Here is a 24407-nt window from a genome sequence, read left to right as displayed (position 1 = left end):
CCAAAGGCTCAGTAGATGGAAGTACAACAGGAAGAGACTCAGTAAAGGCAGCAATAGGGGCAGAGGGCGGAAGCGCCAATGTGCCACATGCACACTGAAAAGGGCCACATAGTGGATCAAGAGAAACATGGCCACAAAGTGGGGATGAATGCCGAATCCTAAGTAACTCCTTCCTAGATTACATACTTCCTACAGGCTTATGAGTTACAGCATCCCTAGCACCTAGCGCTTCCTTAGCGCTGACAGGCGCAGATGGGCAGGACTCTGGCACGACTCCGGCGCGATTACGGCGCCCGCTGCGCGCAATCGCTGCACGCTAGCATGACTGGTTTAAATAGAGTTCAAGCGTGGCCACCGGAGCACTAGAACGCTCCCCAAAATGGCGCCCGGAGAACGTCCCTTTCTACCCCCAAAATGGCATCAACGGATCGAGTGCACCAGGGAAGGACCCGCTAAGCAGCGGTGAACTACACAATTACAGTGCAGGTATGCGCGAATGACAGAGTATAAAAACAGGGGTAAAGAAATAAATATTAAACCAAAATACACAAAAAGGGAGATGGTATTAAAATCACCAACTGTCTCCAAATGATGTAAGCTAGGGGCGCAAATGACCTAATGCGCTTAGCAAAGTCGAAGGGTACCTTATCCAGGCTGACCCACCTGTACAAAGCGTCTTAAATAGAGTTCAAGCGTGGCCGCTGGAGCACTAGAACGCTCCCCAAAATGGCGCCCTTTGAACGTCCCTTTCTACCCCCAAAATGGCGTCAACAGATTGAGTGCACCAGGGAAGGACCCGCTAAGCAGCGGTGAACTACACAATTACAGTGCAGGTATGCGCGAATGACAGAGTATAAAAACAGGGGTAAAGAAATAAATATTAAACCAAAATACACAAAAAGGGAGATGGTATTAAAATCACCAACTGTCTCCCAATGATGTAAGCTAGGGGCACAAATGACCTAATGCGCTCAGCAAAGTCGAAGGGTACCTTATCCAGGCTGACCCACCTGTACAAAGCGTCTTAAAATGAGTTCAAGCGTGGCCGCCGGAGCACTAGAACGCTCCCCAAAATGGAGCCCGGAGAACGTCCCTTTCTACCCCCAAAATGGCGTCCACAGATCGAGTGCACCAGGGAAGGACCCGCTAAGCAGCGGTGAACTACACAATTACAGTGCAGGTATGCGCAAATGACAGAGTATAAAAACAGGGGTAAAGAAATAAATATTAAACCAAAATACACAAAAAGGGAGATGGTATTAAAATATGATGATATTGTATGCACAGCAAGGACCTGATGGTTCCTTTTTATCTTTAAGATGTTCAAGAGGAGTGAACATCAATCACATGGTACAGCCAGCACAGTGCTGCTTCCTTGACAATAAACTAAAAAAAAGAGACATATCTGAGTGCCCAATCTCAGGAATATCTATCTTCAGGCAAGCACCACAGAGGCAAGCAGCAAGCCTTCTACACCGTAGAGGGGATTTGACAAAGAACCCTCTATAAACTACATCCCTCCCCTCTTCATAATGAGGAGGGGGCTGTATTTCAAAATATAATTTCAATAATTTCATGCTAACATAATATCCTTAGTGAAATAGTAAGGACCACCATATTGAGAAGACAAGTGCATATACTATTCAACTTCCCATCTATGTACCTTGAAGATATATTTATAGATTCAAGGTACATAGTTGTGGAGTTAAATAAATTCTACCTATGTTGATATTTTGTTCGCAAATAATTTTCTCACAATATTGTGGTAGCATGCTTTTGAAACAATATATAGATGGAATATCAAGGAAGAGAAAATAATGATTAATTAGAATGGCTACAGGCAACAAATAGATCTGTAACCGACACAAATGGACGCTTGCTCCTCCTGACAGGGAGAGAGGACTTTGGCCTGGGAACCAAACCTCAACGGGCAGATTGCAATTGGCGATGGTGTAGGTCCAATATGGTTGCCAGTAGATAAGGAATAACAATAATGTCAAGTGGTTTTAGTTAAAGACACAAGTATTGGGTCAGCAGAAACACATGTGGTCTTGGAATTAAATGGTGTTCATTATGTTGAATCTTTGGATTAGATCAAATTTGGCCCTTGTAGTTTTAATCTGGTAAGAGAGCGACACTGTCTTGATTTAAGTAATTACATTTGGCATGTTCTCTACATTTAGTGTAAGGGACTCTGAAAGTGATAATCGTGGAGGAGTTTGAAACTTGTCTAACTATTTCAAATATGTTTTTTGAAAATGATCAATTTTCAATTTGCTAAAGAAAGTTTTTTCATCAAATGGTTTTCGGTAAGACCTTCTAGTTTGTCTGAAGTTACCTTGAGGGCATTCAAAGCCACAGTCTTAAGTGTACTCGTCATTTAGAAGCATAGTGTAGCAGCTGATGCATGGTTTACATTTTTTTTATTTATTAGTTGGAGGGAATTGATTGCATTTAAAAGGGACTCTAAGGTTGACATCTACATGCCAGGTGGTTTGTATGAGAGTGAGAGCTTGGTCGTCTAAAGTGACAGATCAATGTTTTTGGTGTTGAATTTCAGTTTGCCAAAAATTCAGTCTTATAAAAAATGTGGTAAGAAAGGTATGTGTGCATGCTCTGAACAACCAACTTGAATACGATCCTCTTTCAGGGGCATGTTGTCCGGAGCAATTGTAAGTGGAAGAGTGGAATTTTTTGGGGTGGGTGATTTGTTGCATTATTAGGAGTCCAAGTTGTCTGGTATGACGGAGAGAGAGGGAAACCCTGGTGTGATATGTGTATCAACCCAATAAAGGCTGACTCGACCCAGATAGATGTTCCTTGAAAATGAGAGCTTATTGAGATGTAATATAGTCAGTGGCGTCCTTAATAAAAGCTGTCTTGTTACTTTGGGATGGTATAAGATTTTACAGTGAGCGTTAGGCAGAGTGTCTGAGTTTCACCTGGAGGCAACAAATGGAATGTTAGGATTCTGTACTTGTTTACTATTAAGGTCCTAATCACGATGGCTGTCGGACGGCAACCGTCTGACCACCATCTGCTACTGCGGTCAGACCAACTCATTACAATGCTTGCAGTCGGAGGCAGCAGTCAGAGGCAGCAGTCGGAGGAACCCACCAACGCTTCCTCACAGGCTCAAGAAGCCTGTTGGTGCATCAGAAACTCCTCATAATCCCTTAATGACGGCGTTTCCACTGTTGGAATATGATGTTGGTTTCCGACAGCCATTACATGTAGGCCTTTCCGAGCTAGAAAGGCTGTCAGAAGGTGACATTGGGAGCCCCTAGTAGGGCCCCTTCTCCCCAGGCTCTCCACATCGAGGCCTGTAGGGCACCTATGGCGTTTGAAAAGGATGTATGACGTTACAACGCATACTTTTACCACGCATACCTTTACAACGCGGTTTTTACCACGCATACCATTACAACGCATAGCGCTTAGAGGTGCTGGATAGTGGTAAGTATAATTTTCTATTCCAACTCCAGTCCCTGTGGACACTAGGGAAGGTGTTGGATAGAAAATTAAACTTATTCCCTACCCTAGAGCGCCCCCCAGCGCAATGCGTTGTAATGGTTTGCTTGGTAATGCCTGCGTTGTAATGGTAGTGCGTTGTAAAAATTTCGTTGTAAACGTTGCATACCGTTTGAAAAACATACATTTTTCAATGGGAGCTTGTGCCGCGGGCATTTTCAGCCTGCCGCACAAGCTCCCATTTAAAAATGGATGTTTCCGACCGCACTATGTGCAATCGCATCCAAATTGGGATGTCGGAACCGCCAACCTATGGTCGGGCGGTTCCTTCCCCGTAACAGTGTCATTCACCTGACATTGCAATGATGCCTTAAGTATTAACACTGATTTTATGAGTTAATGTGTACTCCATCCAGAGATCTATCTTGGCAGTCTGGACAGGAAATTAAGTGAAAAGAAAAGAGTAAGAATCCATCATAGGTTGGGATGTTGAATTAGTTCATGTTTCAGTTAAAGCAAGTAGGTTCTAATTCAAGAGCGTTCATGGTGTGCAATAGTTCGATGTGGGGAGTGGCCACTGATCTGCATTCATGAAGAAGTCAGTAGGGAAATGAGGAGCTGGTTTTAAAGTAAGGAGTGCTCTTGTGTTCTGGATTGAGTCGTATGAGATTTAGAAGTATTAATATTTGTATGTCTGCGGATATTAACTTTACCGGGTTTGAAGCAGTGAGGATGGGCCAGAAGGTGTAGTTGTGGGTAATTGATTTGAATTGGACGTTAGAGCCGAGGTGCAGGTAATAGAGCACCATTTGAGTGCAATGGGAGTGAGAGAGAGTTATTAGTTGTTTCTGAGAGTTTAAATTCAAAGTCTGGTGCTAGAGAAGGGGACTTTGAAGCAGCAGGATGTCAGTTTGGTGCTGCTGAGGAAAGCCGTCTGAATGAATCTGCTTTAGCCATTGCAAGCTTCATTTTTTATCCATGGCTGAGGAAGTTTTACGAAGCTCTATTGTGATGTGGATGAGTGCAGTGCACATGGAATAGTCTTTGAAATCTAGATGAAAGTTAAGCATATTGTGATAAATGATAGTGGTCAAGTCATATTGTCATCGTCTACACCAGAAGGTGGGAATCTTTGCGAGAATGGCAGAATGGCGAGCAGGTCTCTTCATTGAAGACAGTAGAGACAAGGTTCGAGAGTTAAGGTACTCTATTCGTTCTATAGAGAAACTTGTGTTTGCGATAGAACTCTGGAGATGTGTGTAGGTATGAGTGCAGGAAGCAGGGAGAAAGTTGATGATTGTTCATGGAGGTGACTGGACCAACAAAAATACTTGAGCATGATTGGAGTTGTAAAAGAAGGTGGCTTATTTTGGTATCTTGGAGGGATTGAAACAAAGTATCCAGCAAGTTATAATTTCATTATTTGCATGTATCATTATTTGACAATTCACTATTGTCATACATGGATACGCAGGTAGATGTAACGTGGTAGGTTATTTGTGGACGGTTAGTTAAAGTGTGAGTGGGTAGGGTGTTGTAGGAGTGCTACGTAAGTGTGGATCTTTGTATGTTTGGGGGACTGTAGGTAGGCTATGTATGTATATGTGGAATATCAGAGTATTGTAAGGAAGGATAGATGCATAAAGGTGTGAATAGGTGGATTTGTAGCTATGAGAAGGTAAGCTGTGGAAAGGGATAATCAGTAGGTGTGGCTACATGTAAGGGAGTACTTCTGAGGTGAGTGTATGTCTTTGTCATTTAAAAAATGTTGGTTGCCATGCATGGTGTTGTGCCGTGCACATGAGGCACAGAAGGGCGACGGTACCAATGTATTGTTTTCTCTATAGGGCATTGAATTTGTGTTCTGTGCATGTTGAACTTGACAAAAAGGCAATTACATTAGCTGTGTACTGCTCACTATCAGAACCCTGGCAAGATGAAGGAACCATAGATTTGGGTCGTCGAAGAACTGGCGGGCAAGTAAAACACAAACTTCTTTTTTGTCATTAGTGAATGATCAAAGTGACACTGTAGTCAAAATACAAACTGCACAGAATTAGTACTCCGTAAAACGCAGCGCATTTAAGTTTATTAGGCGTCATAGGAATTTTAGTTACTCTTGTGCCTGCTTACTGGAACATTATGGCAACACTAGAGTTTAGCTGGCCTTCGTGGGCCTTACAGGTTTTGAGCACAACTTTGAATCGAAGCTAAGAAGCCGGGACATCCACATTATCTCTTCTGCACCATCCGAGCCTACCTGCAGGTCAGATGTCTATGATCAATGTAAAAAACACCAAGCTATTCAGATTAACAGCTCAAATAATTGAACAAATTCAGTTCATAATAGAGCCCTCGACAATCTAAAATAAATACATTGGCTAAAAGCAAGAACTCCGAAAGCACACATTGCCAAAGTAATCCCTGGCACTGAACCAAACTGTTTTGTGTGTGAATGTTTCTCCTTGTGAAAGATAGCTAATGGCTGAAGTGTGCTGATACATTGCCCCATGATGTGTGTTGTAATGGGTGGAAACAAATCTATGTGACACAATAAGAGACCAGTGGATGAAGAAAGCTGGCAGAAAGCCTCTATAAATACATATTTTATACATATGGGTTTTAATTAAGAGTTTTAGGATGTGATACTTCGCCACAATTGTTACTGACATCTCAAGCACCAAAGGATAGAATACATTTATTACACAGTGCATGGGATATCCGTCAAGATTGTGACTAAGTACCCCATTAGATTGTGACTTAGTACCCCATTAGCTAAACTCTAAATCAGGCACACAGATTTAGTCAAATCAAAAGGTCTTGACATATTCCTGACCTAAAAGGTAAATAAAAAATGTATGTGCTCTTAGAAGTGGATCTTAGATTCACTTCTCTAATTAGTTTAATAGACTGAGGATGTTTCCATCAGCACAATGGATTGAGGATTATTTTATCACTTCCATACTAAAAAAACAAAGATTAATGTTGTTTTACAGCCAAGGCCAACTTCAGCCTTACATCATTTTTGAGAATTCCTGTTTTTGCCTGTGCAAACACATTTTCACCTGCATATTTGTATGTGTTATTAAATCCCCCATGCTGAAATATTTCCATCTTTGTGCAATGGCTTATTTTTATTTCTATTGTCCACACGCAAAATAGTATTCCAGTGGTGAAACACCACTCATTATTCCAAACATTATTTTACTCTATCACAGAAAGCACCACTGATTATCAACGCAGAATCTACAGTTTTTAACCCACCATCTTTCACATAAGTTCTACAAAACATATGCCTATCCAAAGTTCCAACAGCTGAAAATCCACATCAGGCACCTCCGCATCACTCTTATTTCTCAAGGAAGACCCTACATAGCCTCCATGCGTGAGGTTTATTCACTGTTTTAACCAAGCTGCTAACTTTTGTTCTAGAGTTGTGTGTAAAATGGTAGGATCCAAATATTATTAAAATGTATCCTTCTGTTTTCTTGTTGGAAAAAGTGACACTTTAAGAATATAAAATCCACTTTTGTAACTTGATAATTTCACCATATTTTAAAAATGCAAATTTCTCTTTTAGGTTTTCACAGCTCATTTATAATTTCACGAAATTAGTTATCTTATATTTTTCCACAATATAATTAATTCTTCAATTTACTCTCTGCATTTTTAGACTTGTGCCTGTTGCTTTTACGGGAGTATTTGTGGATAGTTTCTGAGAGCATCATATTAACAATACTCAATACACTGATACGCAATCGTACAACACAAGGTTTCATTCATAAAATAGTTTCTATTTCACACAGTTAAAATTCATACCTGAGCCGCAAATGAGCAACACAACTTCAGTAGTAGCTCATCACCTTCGCTGTCCACATTAGAATGATGAACACAAGTAATTATGATCTTACCATTCAAGTCCTCCTACATTATCCAACCATTCCCTTGCTTTCCTCATCAGTCTTTCTATCACTTGCATTGTAGCTGTCAAACATTGTGCTACATTTTAGATGGATTTGAATAGGAAAATAGCTCCTTTTGTATGGCAGTCCTGTAAGGATTCACCACGCAGCACGCAGTTAAATCAGAAGTTTATTCTCCAACAAGTTGCCTCCAGCTAGCTCTCACAATTTCCTCTCTCCAGCACCCCTTTCTTCATAAGGACATTCCAATCTCCTAGTTCCATATTCCACATTACATACGAACATTCCAGCAACTCTACACATCTCCTTTCTTTGCATGCAACAAGACACATTTATAACATTGAAAAGAACATTTGAACAATATGTTAACAATTACATGAATTATCGTAAGAATTGTATACATAGAAAATATGCCCACAAGGAGGCATAATAAGATTCGCAGTAGAATCCCTCTACCTATAACTCATTTTCCAAAGTCCCTTGTGGACATTTGCACCCGTTCCACAAACTCCACACAGATCTGTCCATCAAGATAACAGCATTCTTCTTCACTTCCTTCACCTGCACCGGTTTGGAAAATGTGCTTTCTCCCTTCCTGACAATACCACCTCTCTTGTTTGCCACCCTATCACCCTTCCAAATTTCTGTTACTTTGACACCTTTCCTCACATCAGAATACTCCTTGGCCTTATGTTGTCTTTCCGCCACATCTCTTTCCACAACACTATGATCTACCCACACACATTTCTTGTTTTTCAACCACGCCAGACCCTCCTTCAAACCTGGCTCTCTCCCTTTCTGAGATATGAAAGATGACACTCCAGCCCCTGAATGAGGCATTATCCTGCAGCCCCAGGTCAGCTTCCTCAATTCACTTCTCCATGGTAAACCATTAGCCAAAGAGAGGTGGACGTTCTCCATGATCAGACATTTGACTATTTTAACTAATCCATTGGCCTGAGGCCTGAACTAAGCAACGTTTTCATGCTTGGCACCCATTCTATCCACAAATTCCTTCATGCTTCTGGAAATGAACTGCACCCCATTAGCAGGCACTTTTTCCACTTTTTAGCTACTCTCTCTTGGGCCTCTTGTATATATCCACCCAACTTAAAGGAGGTTGCCTCACACATTTTGTTTTGTTACTATTAGCACATGCATAGCACTCCTTAACCACACTTTCAATGCTTTCATCCATTGCAGGCCGCCAGAAAGATTGACAAACATGTATTTTCATCATATTAGGGCCTGGGTGCCCCTCATGAGCAATTTGAATTATTTTCTTCTTGATTTTTTCAGGTGGAATGGTTTGACTCTTCCACCACAGCTTTCCATCACACATACTTAATTCATCCCTCACATGGTGATAACCTTAAATTGGGTATTGCAAGCTAGACTGTCATCCCACTCTACAGGCACACACCTTTTCACCTCTTGCAGCAAAACATCCTCTGACTTTGCCATATCCCATTGCACTTTCTCGAGGCCACTTCTTTTCATCATTCCACCGATATCCACTTCTGCACCCTGGCTCAGCTGCTCCACAGGCCTTCTGGATAAGCAATCAGCAACTTAATTTTTGACATCCTTTACTTATTCCATTTCAAAGTTGTGCCCCAACACAAATAGCATCCACCTGGATATCCTTGGCATTACATTGCCCTCTAGTTTTTTCCCTCCTTTAAACAAATAAATTAGGGGCTTATAATCAGTTTTAACTTCAAAGGGTAAACCCCACACAAAGTATCTGTAATGTTTGATTCCCCAGCAACTCCCTCTCAATAACAGAATAGGACGATTCCACTTTTTAGAGCCGTCTTGAAGCAAAACTAATTATTCTGTAATGACCATCCTTCACTTGTGTCAACACAGCTCCTATACCCAAATTACTCAAATTAGTTGTTATGTAAGTTTTTACTATTACGTGAAAATGAGGCAGTCTGGGAGCCCAAGAATACCCTCTTTTACTTTGTGGAAAGCTATGTCACACTCTTCATTCCATTCAAAATTTACCCTTTTGTCTTTGATAATCTCAAGGGTTCCACAGTTTCCATAGCTGTAGTTACAAATTTGGAACAATACTCATCTAGCACTGGAAAAGATTTCAATTGGTCTTTATTTGTTGACTCTGGTGCCTCCTTCACAGCCACAACAATCCTTTTTTTTTAGGTCTAATGCCATCCTTCGAGATTTCATCCCCTAAGAACGTGACCTGTGTTTTCCTCAATTGGCACTTCTCCTTCTTTATTGTCAATCCGTGTTTTTTGAGATGTTCCATCGCCTTGACCATCAATTCGTCATGCTCTTTCCCATTCTTCCCTACAATTAAAACATTGTCCTGAAAATATAGAACCTCCTATAGTCCTTCAAATATTCGTTGCATCATCCTTTGGAACACACAGAAACCTATGTGAACCGAAAAGACATCCTGCAATAGCTGAAGGCCCCCAGCGGGGTGATAAACAAGGCAAGAGGTTTAGAATCCTTGTGCAGGTCTATTTGATGATATACGGAAGACATATCAGCCCCACTAAAAATCTCACCACCGCCCATGACTATGAACATTTTTGAGATATTGTGTACAAGTTGTTTGTCCACACATATGTTCCTGTTCAAGTCGTGTTAATCAACACATAATCGAATCTTACCCCCCTCCTTCGGGGGCCACCACTATAGGTATAAATCACTCGGAATACTCTATTGGTTCTATAATGCCTTGCTCCAGTAACTTGTTTAACTCTTTCTGTAGAGTCTCCCTCATTAAAAGTGGAACCTGTATTACTCTATGTACCACCGGAGTAGCATTATTCTTTACAATTATTCTGTGTGAGAAACCCTTAAGTTTTCCCAAGCCATCAATAAATATCTCAGGATTCTTTTCCATTAGAGTTTTATCATACTCCCCTGGATTAGTTTCACTCATTCCTACATTTGCAACTCAACAGTCATGACTGGTTTCTCAGCATTGGGGTTCAAAATTATGTTGAGATCTTTTTGGTGACACCAGCCCAGAAGATCTGATCCTTGTCTAATTATATATACTTGACCGAACACATTTTTTTCCATCAAAACCTATCACCATCCTTTTCATTCCCAACATTTCTATAGTTTTTCTACCATACCCCACGGCCTTGATATCAGATTTATTCCTCTCTGGGCTAACCTCCTTCTAATTTTACAATAAGTATCTCTCAAGAAAGAATGTGCACAAGCTCCCAAAGTCCACTAATATTGTCACTTCAGAATCATCAAGACTAATTTTTTAATGGGGTTTTTCTGATTTATCCGTGCACTCCATGGCCACATCCCAGACTAGGGTGGTTGTACTTACCATCTGTTCAGAATACAACATTTTCCAGCTATTGCAACAAGAATTTTTGATTCTATTAAGGACACGCAGGCTTCAGATTATGCTTTCTCAATTTCTTTACTACTCAACAGTAGCCAATAAGAAAAAAGTAAACATTACACAAAACTACATTTCCCATGAGGCGTTGAACTACGACTTCTTATTCAACCAACAACGTGAGAGGTTAACATATACGATAATGAGGCACCATCTAAGCTTCCTCTTTCTCTGCAAAACCAGTCTATAAAAAGTCCAAAAAAGTGCAAACAGTCCTGGCTCTCAACGGAGAGCAACAACCAAACTCCAACTCTCAACAGAGAGCACGACTCGCAACTTGGATGCGACAGCTATCCTCCAACGATGATCGGGTCCATTTAACGGATCATCATAGATTCAGGGTTGTTTGGAATCAGTTCCTGAAACAGAAACAAGTTTGAAAAAAGGGAACCCAAGATGTCCTAAACTTTCAGGGTGGGAATAAATACATTGCATTGTTATCATCTTGCAACATGACAGTTGACATTACCTGTCCCAACGGGTGGGACAATCCTCGCTTCCGTGTCCTTAATAGAATCAAAAATTCTTGACGCGATAGTTGGAACATTTTGTATTCTATGGCAGGACTGAAGGCTTCAGATTATGCTGGTTCAAAGCTGACCAACAACCACAGAAGAAACATGCAAAATAGGTTTATAATAGAACACCTTAAACATTGAGTCCGAAGACCAGTCCGCCGCCTTCAGAATATCTTCCAGGCGGGATCCCAGTACATATGCCTTAGAAGCCATAGCTCCTCTAGCTGAGTGTGCACCATAAACAGAAACATCAATACCTGATTCAGACATGACCCATCTGACCCAGCGCGTTAGAGTGGCCGCAGAGACCGGTCAAAAGGGTTTTTGAATTGCTAACAATAATTGCGCTAAAGGATCAGTCCTTTGAGCCAAGGTGCATTCTTAATAAGCCTTTAAACATTGCAAAACACATAATTTATCATTGTGTGGAAAAGCCAGATACTTTACCGAACATGACATGGTCTTAGTCCTACTGGAGATGATAAAAGAGGCACCCTGTGGAGAAAACATCTTACCTGCCAAATCTAAGGCTCTTACATCAGACACTCTTCGACAAGAGATTAAACACAATAGCATAGTGAGTTTAGCGAACAAATGTTTCAAAGATAAATCTTTATTTTGAGGCCATGATTCCAATGAAGACAAAACTTTATTGACATCCCACAAGGTATTAAATCGAGGATGAGGTGGACAAGCCACTCTAATACCTTTCATCAATTTGCACACGAGGGGATGCATCCCCACTGGCTTTCAATCAATGTGATTATGTCCAGCTGAAAGGGCTGACCTAAAATTATTAACAGACCTGTATGCAAGACCAGATTCTGCGCATTCAGATAGAAAATGTAATACTTCCTTTAAGTCTGATCCTATGGGATTGACCTGTCGTTGAAGGCACCAACCTACCCATCGTTTCCATGAAGCTGAATATTGTTTACGGGTGGATGGAGCCCAAGCTTGGTGTATAAAGTCGGCAGCCGTCGATGACAGGCCTTCAATTCTGTTGTGTCTCCCGAAATCGTCCACATCATGAGTGACAGTTGGTTCTGCAGAACCAGAGGATGCGGAGATCCTACTGGGTCTTGGAGAAGCAACGGAAACACTGGAAGCTGGAAAGGAAGATTCACTGACAATTCCAAAAGTGTCAGAAACCACAACTGAATTTTCCACAAGGGTGTGACTAACACTTAGGATGCTCTTTGTCAACGGACCTGGGTCGCACCCTCGGAATCAGAGCAAAAGGGGGAAATGCATAATTCATCCGAGACATCCAATGGTGTAGGAACGCATCCGTTCCGGTCGCCATCGGGTCCGGTTTCCAACGGAAGAACAGAGGGAGGTGAGCATTGAGGCGAGAGGCAAAGAGGTCTATCTTGCAGGGACCTCGCATATCCATGATCTCTGCAAAAATCGAGGGATGGAGTCTCCAATCGCTGAAGCCTCGGAGGAACCTGGAGTTCTAACCCGCAACCTGATTCAGCTTGCCCGGCAGGTATTCCACCACTACATTGATCTTCTGATCGAGGCAAAAGTTCCAAAAGTCCCTCACAATGTTCGCCAGAAGTCGGGAGTTCGTCCCTGCCAGGCGGTTGATATAACGCACCGCCGACACATGGTCCATCCTGAGAAGGATGCAACAATTGCTCTTCAGAGGGGAAATCGATCGAATGGCAAAGGAGCCCGCTAACAGCTCCAGACAATTTATGTGTAACTTCAGTTCGTCGGCAGACCATCGTTCGCCGGTGGCAAAGTCTCCACATCTTGCGCCCCAGCCCCAGCAGCTGGCGTCCGATTCTACAACTTATTTGAAAAACAAAAAACACCGGGCACAGTGTATATCTAAATATGGCATCTCAACTCTAGATTTTAACTAGAAAGTCTATACTAAAAATAACAATGCTGATAGACAATTGATATCATATATGATTTTCATTTTAATGTTCTTATATCTTTTTTTTGGTAGAAAATATTTTTTTTAATAAATAGAAGATATGAAAAATATAAATACATTTGTTTTTCTTAATGATATCTTGTAAACCACACATATTTTCTTCTTTAGACACAAATTTCCTATCAGACGATTTGCATTTTAAATAACAACATCATTACAATAATGTTAATTAATTTATACATTCAAATTTCTCCTTTTATCCATTTGTTAATTTGGTCAAAGAAGATCAATGATACAAAAACCCCAAAGGATCACAAAAAGCACAGAGAAACTGGCGGCTTGTTAGAGGACAACGCGTTTCGGCTAGGCCTTTGTCAAGACTCCATCAGTGGTTTAACTTCTGTCTAACTAGATGGCAATAGCTTGCGGACGACTGCGATATACAATGATTCTATCCTGGATATATTTTAGCTTATTCTAAAATCAAATATTATGGCCTTTATCCTGAGTCTTTGTTCGAATTCCCACAGTGAGCCGAACAAAAAGAAGACTTTGCTACGTTTGCTCAATTATGCTAGCTCTTCTATTATATTATAGATGCTCCAAATCCGAATGTGCAATCGAGGGCTACCTCAGGGAGCTAGGGATAAATTATCAATTTCTTAATATTTTCAGTGGAGCGTCACAGTAAATTCTCTTTTAGTTAAAGATGGCCAAAAGTACGGGTATATGATGATGCGTGTTGTAATCTTCTCAAAAGTCCAGCACAACAGTCGGATTCTATGACGACATCCAGAGAGGTGCTGCAAATGGCTTTGCCATTCCATGCTTCCATATGATCTAGTCCAAAGCCACAGGAGTATAACCCATAGACCGGGTAGAGATCAGGGTGAATAAATGCAAACTAACAACAAAAATCTCAACCGGATTCAATGATTGTTCATATATATGTATGTACAAGACATTACGAGAAGGACAACAAGAAAAACCGGGAGACTCCAAGACATTTTGCTGTATGTGCTCATGGCATCATATATTTAAAAATCAATTTATACATCACAGTTATATCAGCACTGTTAGCATAAATGCCTAGGCAACCCTAAGGAACGTAGTGCACATTGTGCTCGTGACAAAGGTGACGGCGCAAGTGACAAGTGAAGTACACAGCGCTAGGCGCGAGGTAAAACAAGTAGCATAAAATATATATACAAAGTTGTTGGTTCAACACAAGAATTTCAGGGCAATTAATCAAGGTTTCTGGAATGATTTGGTGAACCAACGATGAATGAGTGCCACAAATTGCACTGGTAACAATGGTCGACAGCGTTTCAATCCTACCAAATCAGGATCATCATCAGGACCGTGTGACCAAGATTGTGAGTGCTGAAACTCGTAAGGTGTGGATCAGGTGGGTGAGAGGATCCTATGCAAATTGAATGGCGTCAAGGAAACCCTCTGCGTGGTCAAAGGACCAGTGTGGTCATCCACTGCGGAAGTTCGGAAAATTAATTTAAAGGGGCAGGGTCGGAGCCCCGTTCCACTGCATCGGTTTCAGGCTGTTGTTCCTGGAGAATGCGGCGTGTAGGATTCAATCCGTCCGGCGACTAATCCCGGGCCGCAACAGATGTGTGCGGTGTGAGTCCAGTATCACCTGATCCACACCTTTTGAGCTTCAGCACTCACAATCTTGGTCACCCAATCCAGATGATGATCCTGATTTGCTAGGATCGAAACGCCGTCGACCATTGTTACCAGTGCAATTTGTGGTGCACATTCATCGCTGGTTCACCAAATCATTCCAGAAACCTTGATTAATTTCAGGGCAATTAATCAAGGTTTCTGGAATGATTTGGTATGATCTAGCCATCACTGAAGCTCTTCTTGAGCGTCCAGCGACAAAGGGATTAGATGATCGCAAGAAAACCGTTTTTGGTGATAGTAAATCTTGAGCCGTTGCAAGGCCCGATAATGAAGTGGGCCCGGGAAGATGGCCTGCATGGACATGGCCAACAGGCCCACAATCCTTACCAAGACTCTCAATGAAAGCACCTGTTTCGCCAAAGTGGAGCGGATCTCTCTCTTTATTGATTTGATATGGGCCAGGGGCAAGAGAAGCTGTGCACTGACCGAATCTATCTAGAACCCCAGAAACTCCAACTGTTGACTTGGGACATTCATGGATTTTTTTAGATTTATCACAAAGCCTAAATCTTGTAGAAGTGAGATCGTCCACTGCAAATGTGTGAGAAGGAGGGTCCGATCTTGTGCCAGAATGAGCATGTCGTCGAGGTAGATGATTAATCGAACCCCCATCTCTGGCAACGGAGGGACCACCGGCTTCAGCAGTTTGGTAAACACCCAAGCGGGGGAAGATTATCTGAAAGGAAGGGAGAGGTATCTATACCATTGCCCTTTCCAACAGAACTTGAGACATTTCTGATGGGAAGGGCAAATGGGACCATGAGATAGGCATCCTTTAGATTTAGCCGTTCCATCCAGTCGCTTTCTAAGAGAAGATCCCTCAACAGATGGATGCCCTCCATCTTGAAGTGTCTGTACCCCACAATGGGATTGAATTCTCTGAGGTTTAATACCAACCTCTGACCTCCACCCTTCTTTTGTACCAGGAAAACGTTGCTGCAAAACCCGCCGGTAATGTAGGGTCCTACGGCAATAGCTTGCTTAGTCAAAAGCTCTTGCATTTCAGAGTCTATAAAAGCTTGTTCTTGTAGGGAAAAAAGGAGTGGTCGAGGAGGAATCATCTGGTTTGGGGAGTCTATCAGTTCTATCTGACACCCCTGAACAGTGTGGATAAACCAAGCATCTGCTGTTAGCTGTGTCCAGTTCCTCACAAAATGTAACAATCTTCCCGAGGGGAATTGATAGATAATCGGTGGACACACCTGAATATTGTGCGTCAACGTTCTTGTAGCCCCTGTTGACACCTCTGTTGTAGCAGCCATGGAACCCTCGGGACCTGGAGGGGTAGAAGCCCACCTGTTCATGCTCTTGAGTGTACGCCCTGTGTCGGGGTGCAACATCTCGCTGGGGACTTGGGTTGGTATACCGGCCAGTCGAGTGTCCCCTGCCACGACTAGCCCTGACAGAGACTGGGTGGAAGACCCTTTTTAGTGATGACTGTGACTTGTCTAAGGATGTGAAGGTGTTGACGAACTTAGCAATGTCCTTGACACATTTCTCTCCAAAGAGTTGGCCTTCCGCTAGGGGGCCTGGTTCGGCCACAGCCGATTCCACCAGTTGTGGGTCAATGCGCAACAGAATGGATTTGTGCCTTTCGGAAGAGAGGGCGCAATTGGTGTTGCCCAGGAGACAAATCGCCCTTTGGGTCTACCCTGCCAGGACTTCTGGGTGAATAGCCGCCCCAGTCTCTTGCGCCTGCAATTCTAATTCAAGGATTTTGGCCAAAGGCCCAGTCACGTCCAGTAATTTATCCTAGCAAGCCTTGAGGGTGCGATCAATACCCTTCTTAGGATGTTTTTTATATTTTTTCAAAAAAGTAGTCATGAAAGAGTCAATGTCAGGGGTAACGGACACCTTGTGAGCTAAATCGGGATGGGGCCATTCTGATTTGAGTCGGGCCCTAACGTCCTTGTCAAAGTTCTTGCGCAAGAGTACTTGCATGTACTCCGGCACAGCCGGGGCGGGAGCCCAATCAGAGGAACAAGGATGGACAATGTCCAAGGGGTCAAACGAGAAGAGAGAAGGTTGGGCGGGTGGGGAGGTGTGTTTGCTCTTCCTAGCGCACTTACGGGGTCGGGATTCCTGGTATGAGTCAGTGTCCGTGTCAGTAGTGGTAGTGGGAGGAAGAGCGAATGTATGAGTAGAGGAAGGTGGGGCAGGCATGGCTCCTAAAGCCTGGTCTTTGAAAGTGCGTGATTTGGAGTAGACCTTAACGTGGGGCCGGGGGAGTCCCGGTGGCTCAGGTTCAGGGAGAGGAGCAGGAGTCTGGGTGTCAGAAGGGGCTGGTGGATTACCCACCAGTTGCTCCAATCGTTGTGAGATAGGCAAAAGAGCGTAGGAGAGGACCTTGTCCAGTGTGGAATCAAGCTTCTTTTCAATAATAGCGTCCATAGAATCATCATAGTAATATCCATCATCCTCATGCTTGTCAAACGCAGCCACTTCTTCATAAATGTCGCAGTCTGACATGGTGCAAAATATACATATTAATATATATGACTCAAAAAAATGTCTCCAGAGAGAAGCCACATTTTACAACCCAGAACTCACAAGAACACGGGCGTCGGCCGGGAGCAAGCTGGGGCAGTAGGAGCCACGCGGTACCACAAAAACTGCACAAAAAAACCCTTGCTTATATGACTAATGGAGGGTATAGATCCTGGAGGCCTACTCAGCACAGGGTCTCCCAAAAATTATTCTTCCCAATCAGGGGTTAATGAGCTCTCTGAGCGCTAGTTATTGTAATAAAAAATTGCCTCAATTAACAGGCCGGTACCGGCTCTTCCACCACAGCTGCGTGTGTCCCTGAAGCCAGCCCGGGATCCGCGTCAGTCCCAGCACCTGCGCGAGAGGCAGCACACGTGCACAATCGCGTGCAGGCTCCCGAGACGCACAACGGCTTCCCGTCTGGGATTCCGCCGTGCGTCTCGCTCCCTGAGGGGTGGGTGCCAATCCACTGCAGCGTGTGAAGCGCTGGAGGCTAGCTCGCGTACGCGAGTTAACCAGAACAATAAAGGGCATAAAAACGCAATACCGTATTAAAAAACAACAGCCTACCACAGCGCAACATGCACTGAATAGAGAGGGAATAAAGCGCGAGCGCTCGACCAAATCGCGGAGCGAAAGCACTAATTAGCATAAACGAAATACTAAATCAATACGTATTAAAACACCTTCAAAAAACCTTATGAATTATAACAATCAGATAAATCCAAGTAATATATGAGCAAAATACTGAGGCACTTATCTTGACTGCGGAGCAGCAAAGAAAGAGGAAGCCAAGATGGTGCCTCATTATCTTATATGCTAACCTCTCACGTTATTGGTTGAATAAGGAGGCGTTGTTTAAAGCCTCATAGGAAATCTAGTTTTGTGTAATGTTTACTTTTTTCTTATCGGCTGCTGTTGATTAGTAAAGAAATTGAGAAAGCATAATCTGAAGCCTCCGGTCCTGCCATAGAATCTTCAATGCGATACAAAAGGGGATGATGGACGGAGCGTTTGAGCAAATCAAACACTCACCCCCAGTCAACTGATCTGGGTTTAATCCATCACCATTCTTTAGCCCACTCAGCCACCCCATTTCAGACATGGCTATATGCAAATCAGTCTGACCCTGTGCCTCATGGGAACAGTCCAGCCCGAACTGCCAAGCCATGTCTTCCAGGTACCGGAAACAAGCATCCTGGGACCGGTTTCACATTCATAATCCTCATCAGCCAGGCTATCTTGAATCCAGTGGCCAAGTGATCAAGGGACTCACGTCTGAGCATACCATGCCACACTTAGGGCGAACGAAGCGATACAAAAGGGGATGATGGACGGAGCGTTTGAGCAAATCAAACACTCACCCCCAGTCAACTGATCTGGGTTTAATCCATCACACCATTCTTTAGCCCACTCAGCCACCCCATTTCAGAAATGGCTATATGCAAATCAGTCTGACCCTGTGCCTCATGGGAACAGTCCAGCCCGAACTGTCAAGCCATGTCTTCCATGGACCGGAAACAAGCATCCTGGGACCGGTTTCGGATTCATAATCCTCATCAGCCAGGCTATCTTGAGTCCAGTGGCCAAGTGAGCAAGAGACTCACGTCTGAGCATACCCTGCCACACTTAGGGCGAACAAAGCGATACAAAAGGGGATGATGGACGGAGCGTTTGAGCAAATCAAACACTCACCCCCAGTCAACTGATCTGGGTTTAATCCATAACCATTCTTTAGCCCACTCAGCCACCCCATTTCAGACATGGCTATATGCAAATCAGTCTGACCCTGTGCCTCATGGGAACAGTCCAGCCCGAACTGCCAAGCCATGTCTTCCATGGACTGGAAACAAGCATCCTGGGACCGGTTTCGGATTCATAATCCTCATCAGCCAGGCTATCTTGAATCCAGTGGCCAAGTGAGCAAGGGACTCACGTCTGAGCATACCCTGCCACACTTAGGGCGAACAAAGCGATACAAAAGGGGATGATGGACGGAGCGTTTGAGCAAATCAAACACTCACCCCCAGTCAACTGATCTGGGTTTAATCCATCACCATTCTTTAGCCCACTCAGCCACCCCATTTCAGACATGGCTATATGCAAATCAGTCTGACCCTGTGCCTCATGGGAACAGTCCAGCCCGAACTGCCAAGCCATGTCTTCCATGGACCGGAAACAAGCATCCTGGGACCGGTTTCGGATTCATAATCCTCATCAGCCAGGCTATCTTGAATCCAGTGGCCAAGTGAGCAAGGGACTCACGTCTGAGCATACCCTGCCACACTTAGGGCGAACAAAGCGATACAAAAGGGGATGATGGTCGGAGCGTTTGAGCAAATCAAACACTCACCCCCAGTCAACTGATCTGGGTTTAATCCATCACACCATTCTTTAGCCCTCTCAGCCACCCCATTTTAGACATGGCTATATGCAAATCAGTCTGACCCTGTGCCTCATGGGAACAGTCCAGCCCGAAATGCCAAGCCATGTCTTCCATGGACCGGAAACAAGCATCCTGGGACCGGTTTCGGATTCATAATCCTCATCAGCCAGGCTATCTTGAATCCAGTGGCCAAGTGAGCAAGGGACTCACGTCTGAGCATACCCTGCCACACTTAGGGCGAACAAAGCGATACAAAAGGGGATGATGGACGGAGCGTTTGAGCAAATCAAACTCTCACCCCCAGTCAACTGATCTGCGTTTAATCCATCACCATTCTTTAGCCCACTCAGCCACCCCATTTCAGACATGGCTATATGCAAATCAGTCTGAACCTGTGCCTCATGGGAACAGTCCAGCCCGAACTGTCAAGCCATGTCTTCCATGGACTGGAAACAAGCATCCTGGGACCGGTTTCGGATTCATAATCCTCATCAGCCAGGCTATCTTGAATCCAGTGACCAAGTGAGTAAGGGACTCACGTCTGAGCATACCCTGCCACACTTAGGGCGAACAAAGCGATACAAAAGGGGATGATGGACGGAGCGTTTGAGCAAATCAAACACTCACCCCCAGTCAACTGATCTGGGTTTAATCCATCACCATTCTTTAGCCCACTCAGCCACCCCATTTCAGACATGGCTATATGCAAATCAGTCTGACCCTGTGCCTCATGGGAACAGTCCAACCCGAACTGCCAAGCCATGTCTTCCATGGACCGGAAACAAGCATCCTGGGACCGGTTTCGGATTCATAATCCTCATCAGCCAGGCTATCTTGAATCCAGTGGCCAAGTGAGCAAGGGACTCACGTCTGAGCATACCCTGCCACACTTAGGGCGAACAAAGCGATACAAAAGGGGATGATGGACGTAGCGTTTGAGCAAATCAAACACTCACCCCCAGTCAACTGATCTGGGTTTAATCCATCACCATTCTTTAGCCCACTCAGCCACCCCATTTCAGACATGGCTATATGCAAATCAGTCTGACCCTGTGCCTCATGGGAACAGTCCAGCCCAAACTGCCAAGCCATGTCTTCCATGGACCGGAAACAAGCATCCTGGGACCGGTTTCGGATTCATAATCCTCATCAGCCAGGCTATCTTGAATCCAGTGGCCAAGTGAGCAAGGGACTCACGTCTGAGCATACCCTGCCACACTTAGGGCGAACAAAGCGATACAAAAGGGGATGATGGACGGAGCGTTTGAGCAAATCAAACACGCACCCCCAGTCAACTGATCTGGGATTAATCTATCACCATTCTTTAGCCCACTCAGCCACCCCATTTCAGACATGGCTATATGCAAATCAGTCTGACCCTGTGCCTCATGGGAACAGTCCAGCCCGAACTGCCAAGCCATGTCTTCCATGGACCGGAAACAAGCATCCTGGGACCGGTTTTGGATTCATAATCCTCATCAGCCAGGCTATCTTGAGTCCAGTGGCCAAGTGAGCAAGGGACTCACGTCTGAGCATACCCTGCCACACTTAGGGTGAACAAAGCGATACAAAAGGGGATGATGGACGGAGCGTTTGAGCAAATCAAACACTCACCCCCAGTCAACTGATCTGGGTTTAAGCCATCACCATTCTTTAGCCCACTCAGCCACCCCATTTCAGACATGGCTATATGCAAATCAGTCTGACCCTGTGCCTCATGGGAACAGTCCAGCCCGAACTGCCAAGCCATGTCTTCCATGGACCGGAAACAAGCATCCTGGGACCGGTTTCGGATTCATAATCCTCATCAGCCAGGCTATCTTGAATCCAGTGGCCAAGTGAGCAAGGGACTCACGTCTGAGCATACCCTGCCACACTTAGGGCGAACAAAGCGATACAAAAGGGGATGATGGACGGAGCGTTTGAGCAAATCAAACACTCACCCCCAGTCAACTGATCTGGGTTTAATCCATCACACCATTCTTTAGCCCACTCAGCCACCCCATTTTAGACATGGCTATATGCAAATCAGTCTGACCCTGTGCCTCATGGGAACAGTCCAGCCCGAAATGCCAAGCCATGTCTTCCATGGACCGGAAACAAGCATCCTGGGACCGGTTTCGGATTCATAATCCTCATCAGCCAGGCTATCTTGAATCCAGTGGCCAAGTGAGCAAGGGACTCACGTCTGAGCATACCCTGCCACACTTAGGGCAAACAAAGCGATACAAAAGGGGATGATGGACAGAGCGTTTGAGCAAATCAAACACTCACCCCCAGTCAACTGATCTGGGTTTAATCCATCACCATTCTTTAGCCCACTCAGCCACCCCATTTCAGACATGGCTAAATGCAAATCAATCTGACCCTGTGCCTCATGGGAACAGTCCAGCCCGAACTGCCAAGCCATGTCTTCCATGGACCGGAAACAAGCATCCTGGGACCGGTTTTGGATTCATAATCCTCATCAGCCAGGCTATCTTGAATCCAGTGGCCAAGTGAGCAAGGGATTCACGTCTGAGCATACCCTGCCACACTTAGGGCGAACAAAGCGATACAAAAGGGGATGATGGACGGAGCGTTTGAGCAAATCAAACACTCACCCCCAGTCAACTGATCTTGGTTTAATCCATCACCATTCTTTAGCCCACTCAGCCACCCCATTTCAGACATGGCTATATGCAAATCAGTCTGACCCTGTGCCTCATGGGAACAGTCCAGCCCGAACTGCCAAGCCATGTCTTCCATGGACCGGAAACAAGCATCCTGGGACCGGTTTCGGATTCATAATCCTCATCAGCCAGGCTATCTTGAATCCAGTGGCCAAGTGAGCAAGGGACTCACGTCTGAGCATACCCTGCCACACTTAGGGCGAACAAAGCGATACAAAAGGGGATGATGGACGGAGCGTTTGAGCAAATCAAACACTCACCCCCAGTCAACTGATCAGGGTTTAATCCATCACCATTCTTTAGCCCACTCAGCCACCCCTTTTCAGACATGGCTATATGCAAATCAGTCTGACCCTGTGCCTCATGGGAACAGTCCAGCCCGAACTGCCAAGCCATGTCTTCCATGGACCGGAAACAAGCATCCTGGGACCGGTTTCGGATTTATAATCCTCATCAGCCAGGCTATCTTGAATCAAGTGGCTAAGTTTGTAAGGGACTCACGTCTGAGCATACCCTGCCACACTTAGGGCGAACAAAGCGATACAAAAGGGGATGATGGACGGAGCGTTTGAGCAAATCAAACACTCACCCCCAGTCAACTGATCTGGGTTTAATCCATCACCATTCTTTAGCCCACTCAGCCACCCCATTTCAGACATGGCTATATGCAAATCAGTCTGACCCTGTGCCTCATGGGAGCAGTGCAGCCCGAACTGCCAAGCCATGTCTTCCATGGACCGGAAACAAGCATCCTGGGACCGGTTTCGGATTCATAATCCTCATCAGCCAGGCTATCTTGAATCCAGTGGCCAAGTGAGCAAGGGACTCACGTCTGAGCATACCCTGCCACACTTAGGGCGAACAAAGCGATACAAAAGGGGATGATGGACGGAGCGTTTGAGCAAATCAAACACTCACCCCCAGTCAACTGATCTGGGTTTAATCCATCACCATTCTTTAGCCCAATCAGCCACCCCATTTCAGACATGGCTATATGCAAATCAGTCTGACCCTGTGCCTCATGGGAACAGTCCAGCCCGAACTGCCAAGTCATGTCTTCCATGGACCGGAAACAAGCATCCTGGGACCGGTTTCGGATTCATAATCCTCATCAGCCAGGCTATCTTGAATCCAGTGGCCAAGTGAGCAAGGGACTCACGTCTGAGCATACCCTGCCACACTTAGGGCGAACAAAGCGATACAAAAGGGGATGATGGACGGAGCGTTTGAGCAAATCAAACACTCACCCCCAGTCAACTGATCTGGGTTTAATCCATCACCATTCTTTAGCCTACTCAGCCACCCCATTTCAGACATGGCTATATGCAAATCAGTCTGACCCTGTGCCTCATGGGAACAGTCCAGCCCGAACTGCCAAGCCATGTCTTCCATGGACCGGAAACAAGCATCCTGGGACCGGTTTCAGATTCATAATCCTCATCAGCCAGGCTATCTTGAATCCAGTGGCCAAGTGAACAAGGGACTCACGTCTGAGCATACCCTGCCAGACTTAGGGCGAACAAAGCGATACAAAAGGGGATGATGGACGGAGCGTTTGAGCAAATCAAACACTCACCCCCAGTCAACTGATCTGGGTTTAATCCATCACCATTCTTTAGCCCACTCAGCCACCCCATTTCAGACATGGCTATATGCAATATATATAGCCATGTCTGAACTGGGGCTCAAACGCTCCGTCCATCATCCCCTTTTGTATCGCTTTGTTCGCCCTAAGTGTGGCAGGGTATGCTCAGACGTGAGTCCCTTGCTCACTTGGCCACTGGACTCAAGATAGCCTGGCTGATGAGGATTATGAATCCGAAACCGGTCCCAGGATGCTTGTTTCCCGTTTAGGGAATACATGGCTTGGCAGTTCGGGCTGGACTGTTCCCATGAGGCACAGGGTCAGACTGATTTGCATATAGCCATGTCTGAAATGGGGTGGCTGAGTG

The sequence above is a fragment of the Lissotriton helveticus genome, chromosome 5_1 (genome assembly GCF_964261635.1).
Source record: "Lissotriton helveticus chromosome 5_1, aLisHel1.1, whole genome shotgun sequence".
In the NCBI taxonomy this organism is placed as follows: Eukaryota; Metazoa; Chordata; class Amphibia; order Caudata; family Salamandridae; genus Lissotriton; species Lissotriton helveticus.
This window is presented reverse-complemented; position numbering follows the sequence as displayed.